Source organism: Oncorhynchus clarkii, chromosome 14 (genome assembly GCF_045791955.1).
Source record: "Oncorhynchus clarkii lewisi isolate Uvic-CL-2024 chromosome 14, UVic_Ocla_1.0, whole genome shotgun sequence".
Lineage (NCBI taxonomy): Eukaryota > Metazoa > Chordata > Actinopteri > Salmoniformes > Salmonidae > Oncorhynchus > Oncorhynchus clarkii.
In genome coordinates this window covers 30,850,104-30,863,003 of record NC_092160.1, presented here as the reverse complement: position 1 = coordinate 30,863,003, position 12,900 = coordinate 30,850,104, and positions in this window count along the sequence as shown.

Genomic DNA, 12,900 nt, shown 5'->3' with positions numbered 1-12,900 from the left:
AGTCCTTTTGTTCACCCAACCTAGAATACCTTACAATCAAATGCCTACCGTATTACCTCCCAAGAGAATTCTCTTTGGTTATAGTAACAGCTGTGTATAATCCCCCTCAAGCCGATACCACAACGGCCATCAAGGAACTACACTGGACTTTGTGCAAACTGGAAACCACATATCCTGAGGCCGCGTTTATTGAAGCTGGGGATTTGAGGAAATTTTGAGGAAAACGCTACCGAAGTTTTAACAACACTGTCTGTAGTACTCGCGCTACAAAAACACTCAACCATTCCGCTACACCCGTAATAACATCTGCTAAATATGTATGTGTATTTGACAAATAACATTTGATTTGATTTGATTACAATTAAAAGAAGCGTCCATCAATCTACTCTCTGACCTTATTTATTTTAGGGAAAGTGATTTACAAAAGTAAACCTTCAATAGTGAACATACTAGCACTAGTATAACTACTGTTCACAGTCTGCACAAATAAAGCTAAAAAGAAAGGTTTTCGCTGCTGGTCATTTGAGTCAAGTGCAGGAGCGCAGAGAATAGGTGATCAGGCGACTTTATTAGCCAAGAGCCCCCAAATAGACGGGCGCAAAATACCGTCAATAATAATACAAACAGGTTCACCAAACAATAACCCCAAATAGGGTACAGGCAATACCAGGGTGAAAACCCAGACTGGCGCGAATAAACAAAAACAACACAAAACAATTCTACACAAAGACATGGGGGGAACAGAGGAATATATATATTCAGTGTGATTAGGGAATGTAAACCAGGTGTGCAGGGAAACAAGACAAAACAAATGGAACAATGAAAAATGGAGCTGAAATGACTAGAAGGCCGGTGACGTCGGACACCGAACGCCGCCCGAACAAGGAGGGGAGCCGACTTCGGCGGAAGTCGTGACAGACACCTATCATTATTCTTGGCTAGCGAGGTCACAATCTCATTTGGAACATTTGTCTTGAAAAGAGAGTATCCTATTTTGAGTTGTAAAAAATGGTATTCTCAAAATTACATACTTTACAAAAAGGAATGCAATTAATACAATGCTTTAAAACTCCACCTGAAAAATGCCCATCATTCACGTTTTATGGAGGTAATGGAATTATGCCAAGCCAGTATCTAATGGAAATAGCAATGCATGGAAAACTTGATCAGTATACAGTGCCTTGCGAAAGTATTCGGCCCCCTTGAACTTTGCGACCTTTTGCCACATTTCAGGCTTCAAACATAAAGATATAAAACTGTATTTTTTTGTGAAGAATCAACAACAAGTGGGACACAATCATGAAGTGGAACGACATTTATTGGATATTTCAAACTTTTTTTGTTCCACAGATTCTGTATGTTATAAACCTCGCTCCCCTCGGATGCATAGAGCAAACACTTGAAATTATAATAGCCTATCTAATAGGCCCAATTAAATGAGAGATGTGCATGGTCATTTGTTGTATGGCTACTTCGGGAATATCAACTCATCATGGTCATAAAAGGTGAGTCATTTATTCTGCAATTTTTATCATAATAAATAATACATTGAACATAGGACTACACTATAAAGTGTTTTCAGAAAGTAGTCAGACCCCTTCACTTTTTCCACATTTTGTTGCGTTACAGCCTTATTCTAAAATGTATACAATATGTTTTTTACTCATTAGTCTATACACAAAATAATGACAAAGACATTTTTTCAAATGTATGAAATGTATAAAAAATAAAATACAGAAATACCTTATTTACATAACTATAACTCTGACAATGCATGTCAGAGTAAAAAACAAGACACTAGGTCGAAGGAATTGTCCGTAAAGCTCAGAGATTGTGTTGAGGCACAAATCTCTGGAAGGGTACCAAAAAATGTCTGCAGTATTGAAAGTTTCCAAGAACACAGTGGCCTCCATCATTCGTAAATGGAAGAAGTTTGGAACCTCCACAACTCTTCCTAGAGTTGGCCGCCCGGCCAAACTGAGCAATCGGACGAGAAGGGCCTTGGTCAGGGAGGGGAACAAGAACCCGATGGTCACTCTGACCGAGCTCCAGTTCCTCTACGGAGATGGGAGAACCTTCCAGAAGGACAACCATCTCTGCAGCACTCCACCAATCAGGCCTTTATGGTAAAGATTATCTGGTCTGATGAAAGCAAAATTGAACTCTTTGGCCTGACAGCCAATCATCACGCTCATCACCTAGCCAACACCATCCCTACGGTGAAGCATGGTGGTGGCAGCATCATGCTACGGGGATGTTTTTCAGCAGCAGGGACTGGGAGACTAGTCAGGATCAAGGGAAAGATGAATGGAGCAAAGTATACAGAGATCCTTGATGAAAACCTGCTGAGGAGGAGGAGGAGAAAACCAGAGCGCTGAGGACCTCAGACTGGGGCGAAGGTTCACCTTCCAACAGGACAATGACCCTAAGCACACAGCCAAGACAGCTCTATTTCAGCCGCACCCGTTGCTGACAGGTGTATAAAAACGAGCACACAGCCATGCAATCTCCATAGACAAACATTGGCAGTAGAATGGCCTTACTGAAGAGCTCAGTGACTTTCAACGTGACAGCATCATAGGATGCCACCTTTCCAACAAGTCAGTTCGTCAAATTTCTGTCCTGCTAGAGCTGCCCCGGTCAACTGTAAGTGTTGTTATTGTAAAGTGGAAACGTCTAGGAGCAACAACGGCTCAGCCGTGAAGTGGTAGGCAACACAAACTCACAGAATGCTATCATCGAGTGCTGAAGCGCGTAGTGTGTAAAAATTGTCTGTCCTCGGTTGCAACACTGACTACCCGAGTTCCAAACTGCAGCCACACACAAGCCTAAGATCACCATGTGCAATCCCAAGCATCAGCTGGAGTGGTGTATAGCTTGCCACCATTGTACTCTGAAGCAGTGGTAACAAGTTATCTGGAGTGATGAATCACATTTCACCATCTGGCAGGTTGACGGACTAGTCTGGGTTTGGTGGACGCCAGGAGAACACTACCTGCCCCAATTGATAGTGCCAACTGGAAATAAATACAAAGGCCCCTTAGTTCCAGTGAAGAGAAATCTTAACGCAACAGCGTACAATGATATTCTAGACGATTCTGTGCTTCCAACTTTGTGACAACAGTTTGGGGAAGGCCCTTTCCTGTTTCAGCATGACAATGCCCCACTACTCAAAGTGAGGTCCCTACAGAAGTGAAGTGCGTCCAATTAAATGAGAGATGAGACGAATGGTAGCTTATCTTAGGCCTATAGGCTATTTTACGAACATGAAACCAACAGTTAGAAAAGGTGAGTAATGTTTCTGCAATGATCATGAGAAATTAAATAAATCATTGGAAATAGATGCTTATTTCTAATATTTATTTTGCTGTTCTCACTGACGGCAAATTATTGACACCTATGTTATGAATAAGAGTGTTATAACACATTCCCGATTTGAACAGGGATACTACTAGGCTACTACTAGACTACTACCAGGCTACTACTAGGCTACTACTAGACTACTACCAGGCTACTACTAGACTACTACTAGACTACTACCAGGCTACTACTAGGCTACTACTAGACTACTACCAGGCTACTAATAGACTACTACTAGACTACTACCAGGCTACTAATAGACTACTACTAGACTACTACCAGGCTACTACTAGACTACTACTAGACTACTACCAGGCTACTACTAGGCTACTACTAGACTACTATCAGGCTACTACTAGACTACTACTAGACTACTACCAGGCTACTACCAGACTACTACCAGGCTACTAATAGACTACTACTAGGCTGCTACTACTAGACTACCATGCTACTACTAGACTACTAATAGACTACTACTAGGCTGCTACTACTAGGCTACAACTAGACTTCTACTAGACTACTAGACTACTACTAGACAACTACCAGACTAAAACTAGACTACAACTACACTCCTAGGCTACTACTAGGCTACTACTAGACAACTACTAGACTACTAGACTACTACCAGACTAAAACTAGACTACAACTACACTCTTAGGTTACTCTTAGGCTACTACTAGGCTACTACTAGGCTACTACTAGACAACTACTAGACTACTACAAGACTACTACTAAGCTACTACTAGACTACTACTAGACTACTACCAGGCTACTACTAGACTACTAATAGACTACTACTAGGCTACTACTACTCGGCTACTACCAGGCTACTACTAGACTACTAATAGACTACAACTAGGCTGCTACTACTAGGCTACTACTAGACTACTAGACTGCTACCAGACCATTACCAGACTAAAACTAGACTACAACTACACTCCTAGGCTACTACTAGGCTACTACTAGACAACTAATAGACTACTAGACTACTACCAGACTACTACCAGACTAAAACTAGACTACAACTACACTCTTAGGCTACTATTAGGCTACTACTAGGCTACTACTAGACTACTACTAGGCTACTACAAGACAACTACTAGACTACTACAAGACTACTACTAAGCTACTACTAGACTACTACTAGACTACTGCCAGACTACTACTAGGCGACTACTAGACTACTACTAGACAACTACTAGACTACTAACAGGATACTAATAGACTACTATGAAACTACAACTAGACTACTACCAGGCTATTACTATACTACCAGGCTACTACTAGACTACTACTAGGCTGCTACTAGGCTACTACCAGACTACTACCAGCCTACTACTAGACTACTACAGCATCTTTACATAGATCCTGATGTCTTTACATAGATACTGGTGTATTTACATAGATACTGGTGTCTTTATGTAGATACTGGTGTCTTTACGTAGATACTGATGTCTTTACATGGACACTGATGTCTTTACATAGATACTGGTGTCTTTACATAGATACTGGTGTCTTTACATAGATACTGATGTCTTTACGTAGACACTGATGTCTTTACGTAGATACTGATGTCTTTACGTAGATACTGATGTCTTTACGTAGATACTGGTGTCTTTACATAGATACTGGTGTCTTTACATAGATACTGGTGTCTTTACATAGATACTGGTGTCTTTATGTAGATACTGGTGTCTTTACATAGATACTGGTGTCTTTACATAGATACTGATGTCTTTACGTAGATACTGGTGTCTTTACATAGATACTGGTGTCTTTACATAGATACTGGTGTCTTTACATATATACTGGTGTCTTTACATAGATACTGGTGTCTTTATGTAGATACTGGTGTCTTTACATAGATACTGGTGTCTTTACATAGATACTGATGTCTTTACATAGATACTGGTGTCTTTACATAGATACTGGTGTCTTTACGTAGATACTGTTGTCTTTACATAGATACTGGTGTCTTTATGTAGATACTGGTGTCTTTACATAGATACTGGTGTCTTTACATAGATACTGGTGTCTTTACGTAGACACTGATGTCTTTACATAGACACTGATGTCTTTACATAGATAATGATGTCTTTACATAGATACTGGTGTCTTTACATAGATACTGGTGTCTTTACATAGATACTGATGTCTTTACATAGACACTGGTGTCTTTACGTAGATACTGGTGTCTTTACGTAGATACTGATGTCTTTACGTAGATACTGGTGTCTTTACGTAGATACTGGTGTCTTTACGTAGATACTGGTGTCTTTACGTAGATACTGATGTCTTTACATAGACACTGGTGTCTTTACGTCGATACTGATGTCTTTACGTAGATACTGATGTCTTTACGTAGATACTGGTGTCTTTACGTAGATACTGATGTCTTTACGTAGATACTGGTGTCTTTACGTAGATACTGATGTCTTTACATAGACACTGGTGTCTTTACGTAGATACTGGTGTCTTTACGTAGATACTGATGTCTTTACGTAGATACTGGTGTCTTTACGTAGATACTGGTGTCTTTACGTAGATACTGGTGTCTTTACGTAGATACTGATGTCTTTACATAGACACTGGTGTCTTTACGTCGATACTGATGTCTTTACGTAGATACTGATGTCTTTACGTAGATACTGGTGTCTTTACGTAGATACTGATGTCTTTACGTAGATACTGGTGTCTTTACGTAGATACTGATGTCTTTACATAGACACTGGTGTCTTTACATAGATACTGATGTCTTTACGTAGATACTGGTGTCTTTACATAGATACTGGTGTCTTTACATAGATGCTGGTGTCTTTACGTAGATACTGATGTCTTTACGTAGATGCTGGTGTCTTTACGTAGATACTGGTGTCTTTACGTAGATACTGGTGTCTTTACGTAGATACTGATGTCTTTACATAGACACTGGTGTCTTTACGTCGATACTGATGTCTTTACGTAGATACTGATGTCTTTACGTAGATACTGGTGTCTTTACGTAGATACTGATGTCTTTACGTAGATACTGGTGTCTTTACGTAGATACTGATGTCTTTACATAGACACTGGTGTCTTTACATAGATACTGATGTCTTTACGTAGATACTGGTGTCTTTACATAGATACTGGTGTCTTTACATAGATGCTGGTGTCTTTACGTAGATACTGATGTCTTTACGTAGATGCTGGTGTCTTTACGTAGATACTGGTGTCTTTACGTAGATACTGGTGTCTTTACGTAGATACTGATGTCTTTACGTATATACTGATGTCTTTACGTAGACACTGATGAACTATTCTGTTTTAGCACTTATTCTCTCAAAGTCCTGTATTATTTTATAAATGTACTAATCATATTATAAAGCAGTGGTCTCCAAGGCATTCCTAGTCGATCGCCAAACATTTATGTAAAAAAACTAATGATAAGGCATTCCTACTTGTTTCAGCTGCACGGTGTACGCCGGGTAGTTGAAGTGTTCCCATTTTGAACCATTTCATGTGTCTGAAGGTACAAAATGCCCACTCGGCGTGCCCGGAGAGGAAATCAAGTGGACCTGTACTGCTAGCCAATCGAATTGCTCAGATCACCGTGTGTCTGCAGCTTCCTTGAGCGCACAGTAAAGCAAATTGATACTGTGATTTCAAAACATCTAAAACCATGACTCAACAGACTGTCAACGAATACATCAAAGAGCTGCTGTTATTATGACTGAGTTCATGTTTAAGGCCTAGATTCAATCAGATCAAGCGTTAACCGGCGATAGCCGACACCGGCATAGCTGATGTTTTGGCTGTGTCAGAGATGGAACTGTGTTGGAGCTGTCAAATCGGTGAGCAGCTGGTCTTGTGATCATTGTCACGAAGCCACACCCGTCCCACTCGCGTTAGAAGTTCAGAATGAGAAAGTGTAGGCTATATAGAAATGATGAAGCTCAAATTTAAAATCATTAAACAAAATAACTGAGGTGTAGATTACATCTCATATTCCAGTGTTCGAACTTGTAAACAAGGATGCATGAGATTTCTCTGAATGCGACTCCATGCAGCCAATAGCAACATCCACTTTAGGTATCGTGTCTGGAGCCGCTTGTGGATTTGACAGCTCTACCGCAATTCCAGCCCCGACACTGCCAAAAGAACCGCTATGCGGATGTCGGCTAAAGTTTTTATTCAGGACTGTCAACACTTTTTATTCAACACTTTTATAACCATGAAATGAGCTTCTCCCCTCGTGCTGCAACCAACACTGCAGCTTCAATGAAGTGTTTCGATCTGCTTGCAACTGTTATTATTAGCAGCGGTGTGTTTTTTAATATCAAGGAATATTTCACTTTCTCAGTAACAACATGTCAGAAATAACGTGGTGTGACTCGAGTTTCACCATAGGCTGGAAAACAGTGTCCCCTTTTTATTCCGTCTTAGCGGAGCTGAGGGGAGAGATGTGTTATTACATACAGCTGGGTATTTTAATTAACAAAGCAAATTTAAGGAAAATGATACCTAACCTCGATCAGCATATTGACTGTAACACACACGCTGGAAAAACACTGGACCATTGCTACTCTAACTTCCGGGATGCATACAAGGCCCTCCCCCGCACTGACCACGACTCCATTTTGCTCCTCCCTTCCTATAAGCAGAAACTCAAACAGGAATCCCCCGTGCTAAGGACTATTCAACGCTGGTCTGACCAGTCAGAATCCACGCATCAACATTGTTTTGATTACACGGAGTGGGATATGTTCTGGCTAGCTTCCGAGAATAATATTGACGTGTACACTGAGATGATTACTGCTTTCATCAAGAAGTGAATTGGAGACGTTGTACCCACTGACTAATAAAACCTACCCTAATGAGAAACCGTGGATAGATAGTAGCATTCGCGCTAAACTGAAAGCACAAAAGCACCGCATTTAACCATGGCAGAGTGATGGGGAATATGGCAGAATATTAACATAGTCGTTCCCTCTGCAATGCAATCAAACAGGCAAAACGTCAAAATCGAGACAAAGTGGAGTCGCAATTCAACATCTTAGACACAAGACGTATGTCGCAGGGTTTACAGTCAATCACGGACTACAAAAGGAAAACCAGCCACTTCGGGGACACCGACATCTTGCTGCCAGACAAGCTAAACACTTTCTTTGCCTGCTTTGAGGATGACACAGTGCCACTGACTCAGCCAGCTACCAAAGACTGTGGGCTCTCCTTCTCCGTGGCCGACGTGAGTAAGATATTTAAACGTGTTAACCCTCGCAAGGCTGCCGGTCCAGACGGCATCCCTAGCTGTGTCCTCAGAGCATGTGCAGACCGGCTGGCTGTTGTGTTTAAGGACATATTCAATCTCTCCTTATCCCAGTCTGTTGTCCCCACATGCTTCAAGATGGCCACCATTGTTCCTGTACCCAAGAATGCAAAGGTAACTGAACTAAATTACTAACGCCCCATAGCACTCACTTCTGTCATCATGAATTGCTTTGAGAGGCTAGTTAAGGGTCATATCACCTCCACCTTACCTGTCACCCTAGACCCACATCAATTTGCTTATTGCCCCAATAGGTCCACAGACGATACAATCACCATCACACTGCACACTGCCCTATCCCATCTGGACAAGAGGAATACCTATGAAAGAATGCTGTTCATTGACTACAGCTCAGCATTCAACACCATAGGGGTCTCAACCCCTCCCTGTGTAACTGGGTCCTGGACTTCCTGACGGGCCACCCTCAGGTGGTGAAGGTAGGAAACAACATCTCCACTACACTGACCCTCAACACAGGGGCCCCACAAGGGTGCGTGCTCAGCCCCCTCCTTTACTCCCTGTTCACCCATGACTGCGTGGCCATGCACGCCTCCAATTCAATCATCAAGTTTGCAGACGACACAACAGTAGTAGGCTCAATTACTAACAACGACAAGACAGCCTACAGGAAGGAGGTGAGGGCTCTCGGAGTGTGGTGTCAGGAAAATATCCTCTCACTCAAAGTCACTCAAAGTCAACAAAACAAATGAGATGATTGTGGACTTCAGGAAACAGCAGTGGGAGCACCACTCCATCCACATCGACGGGACAGTAGTGGAGAAGGTGGAAAGTTCCTCAGCGTCACTGATCAACTGACATTTTCAACCAACACATACTGTGCGCCTCTTCAACCTCGGGAGGCTGAAGAAATTTGGCTGGTCAACTATAACCCTCACAAACTTACAGATGCACAATTGAGAGCATCCTGTCGGGCTGTATCACCACCTGTTACGACAACTGCACCACCCACAACTGCAGGGCTCTCCAGAGGGTGGTGCGGTCTGCACAATGCCACACCGGGGGAAAGCTACCTGCCCTCCAGGACACCTACAGCACCCGATGTCACAGGAAGGCCAAAAAAGATCATCAAGGACAACAACCACCCGAGCCACTGCCTGTTCACCACGCTGTTCACCACGCTGCCATTCAGAAGGCGAGGTCAGTACAGGTGCATCAAAGCAGGGACCAAGAGACTGAAAAACAGCTTCTATCTCAAGGCCATCAGACTGTTAAACAGTAATCACTAACACAGAGAAGCTGCTGCCAACATACGGAATTTAAATCATTGACCACTTTAATAACTGGAACACTAGTCACTATAATAATTCAATTTTAATAATGTTTACATATCTTGCATTACTTATCTCATATTTATATACTGTATTCTATACTATCTATTGCATCTTAGCCTATGTGCTCTGACATTACTCATCCATATATTTATATATTCTTATTCCATTCCTTTACTTAGACTTGTGTGTATTAGGTGGTTGTTGTGGAATTGTTAGATATTACTTGTTAGATATTGCTGCACTGTCGGAAGTAGAAGCACAAGTATTTCGCTAAACTGCCAATAACATCAGCTAACCATGTGTATGTGACCAATACATTTGATTTGATTTGAGCACACACACAAACAGACACTCGGTGGGGGGAATGCTTTAATAAACCCACAGTAACATTTCTACGGGGCATCTCGAGACCAAGCCAGGAAAAAGATGAGTGTACCTGCCCTGGGACAAGGGTGGGGAGGGGCGGAGAGAAGGGAAAGACAGAAAGAGAAGGATAAAGAGAAACGGAGAGAGAGAAGAGTATCTTAGAATCAGTGAAGCCAAGGGCACTCTCCTTCTGTTCACTCTCTCTCTCTGTCACTCTCTCTCCCTGTCACACTCTCTCTCTCTCTCTCTCTCTCTCTCTCTCTGTCACTCTCCCTCTCTCTCTCATCACTCTCTTCATCACTCACTCTCTCTCTCTCTCTCTCTCTCTGTCACTCTCCCTCTCTCTCCATAATCTTCTCTCCCTCTCTCTCACTCTCTCAAATTCAAATTCAAGCTGCTTTATTGGCATGACAAAACATTATATCAATATTGCATTGTATATACATTGTAATAAAATAATGGAGAATAAAGAATAATACAATTAAATGGTAGCAAATAATAATACAAATCTCTCTCTCTCCATCACTCTTTCTCTAAATAAATAAATACAGGTTGTATTTACAATGGTGGTTGTTCTTCACTGGTTGCCCTTTTCTTGTGGTAACAGGTCACATCTTGCTGCTGTGATGGCACACTGGTATTTCAACCAATAGATATGAGTTTATCAAAATTGGGTTTGTTTTCAAATTCTTTGTGGATCTGTGTAATCTGATGGAAAAATGTGTCTCTAATATGGTCATACATTTGGCAGGAGGTTAGGAAGTGCTACTCAGTTTCCACCTCATTTTGTGGGCAGTGTGCACAAAGCCTGTCTTCTCTTGAAAGCCAGGTCCGGCTTCGGCGGCATTTCTCAATAGCAAGGCTATGCTCACTGAGTCTGTACATAGTCAAAGCTTTCCTTAATTGTTGGTCACAGTGGTCAGGTATTCTGCCACTGTGTACATTCTAGTATTCTAGTTTGCTCAGTATTTTTGTTAATTCTTTCCAATGTGTCAAGTAATTCTCTTTTTGTCTTCTCATGATTTGGTTAGGTCCAATTGTGTTGCTGTCTTGCTGCTCTGTGGAGTCTGTTTGTGTTTGTGAATAGAGCCACAGGACCAGCTTGCTTAGGGGACTCTTCTCCAGGTTCATCTCTCTGTAGGAGATGGCTTTGTTATGGAAGGCTTGGGAATCACTTCCTTTTAGGTGGTTGTAGAATTTAATAACGGCTCTTTTCTGGATTTTGATCATTAGCGGGTATCGGCCTAATTCTGCTCTGCATGCATTATTTAGTGTTTTATGTTGTACACAGAGGATAATTTTGCAGAATTCTGCATGCCGAGTCTCAATTTGGTTTTTGTCCCATTTTGTGAATTCTCGGTTTGTGAGCGGACCCCAGACCTCACAAACATAAAGTTTAATGGGTTCTATAACTGATTCAAGTATTTTTAACCAGATCCTAATTGGTACGTCAAATGTTATGTTCCTTTTGATGGCACAGAAGGCCATTCTTGCCTTGCCTCTCAGATCTTTCACAGCTTTGTGAAAGTTACCTGTGGCACTGATGTTTAGGAAGAGGTATGTATACTTTTTTGTGTGCTCTAGGGCAATGGTACCTAGATGGAATTTGTATTTGTGGTCCTGGCAACTGAACCTTTTTTGGAACACCAAGGTCTGACAGAATCTATGCAGAAGATCTAGGTGCTAATGTAGGCCTCTCTTGTTTGTGGACGGAAGCACCAGATCATCAGCAAACAGTAGACAGGTTCTAGTATGGTGAGGCAGACAGTTCTAGTTCCCTCGCCAATTCAGTGATGTTGAAGAGGGTGGGGCTTAAGCTGCATCCCTGTCTCACCCCCCGGCCATGTGGAAAGAAATGTGTGTGTTTTTTGCCAATTTTAACCACACACTTGTTGTTTGTGTACATGGATTTTATAATGTCGTATGTGTTTCCCCCAACACCACTTTCCATCAATTTGTATAGCAGACCCTCTTGCCAAATTGTGTCGAAAGCTTTTTGAAATCAGCAAAGCATGAGAAGACTTTGCCTTTGTTTTGGTTTGTTTGTCAATTAGGGTGTGCAGGGTGAATACATGGTCTGTCATATAGTAATTTGGTAAAAAGCCAATTTGACATTTGCTCAGTACATTGTTTTTGCTGAGAAAATGTATGAGCCTGCTGTTAATATTAATGCAGAGGATTTTCCCAAGGTTGCTGTTGACGCATATCCCACAGTAGTTATTGGGGTCAAATTTGTCTCCACTTTTGTATGTTTTTGGTTGGATAGGTTTCACAATTTCTTTCTAGGTTAATGCATTCTTCATCAAACCATTCTTCATCAAACCATTTATCATTGTTGTTCATTTTCTTAGGTTGTCTGCTTGACATTTTTAGATTTGATAGGGAAGCTGAGAAGTCAAATATATAAGTAGGAGCTGTTTCGAAGCATTTTGGACGTAGACTTGGCGCTCCGGTACCGCTTGCCATGCGGTAGCAGAGAGAACAGTCAATAACTAGGGTGGCTGGAGTCTTTGACAATTTTTAGGGCCTTCCTCTGACACCACCTGGTATAGAGGTCCAGGAGGTCCTGGATGG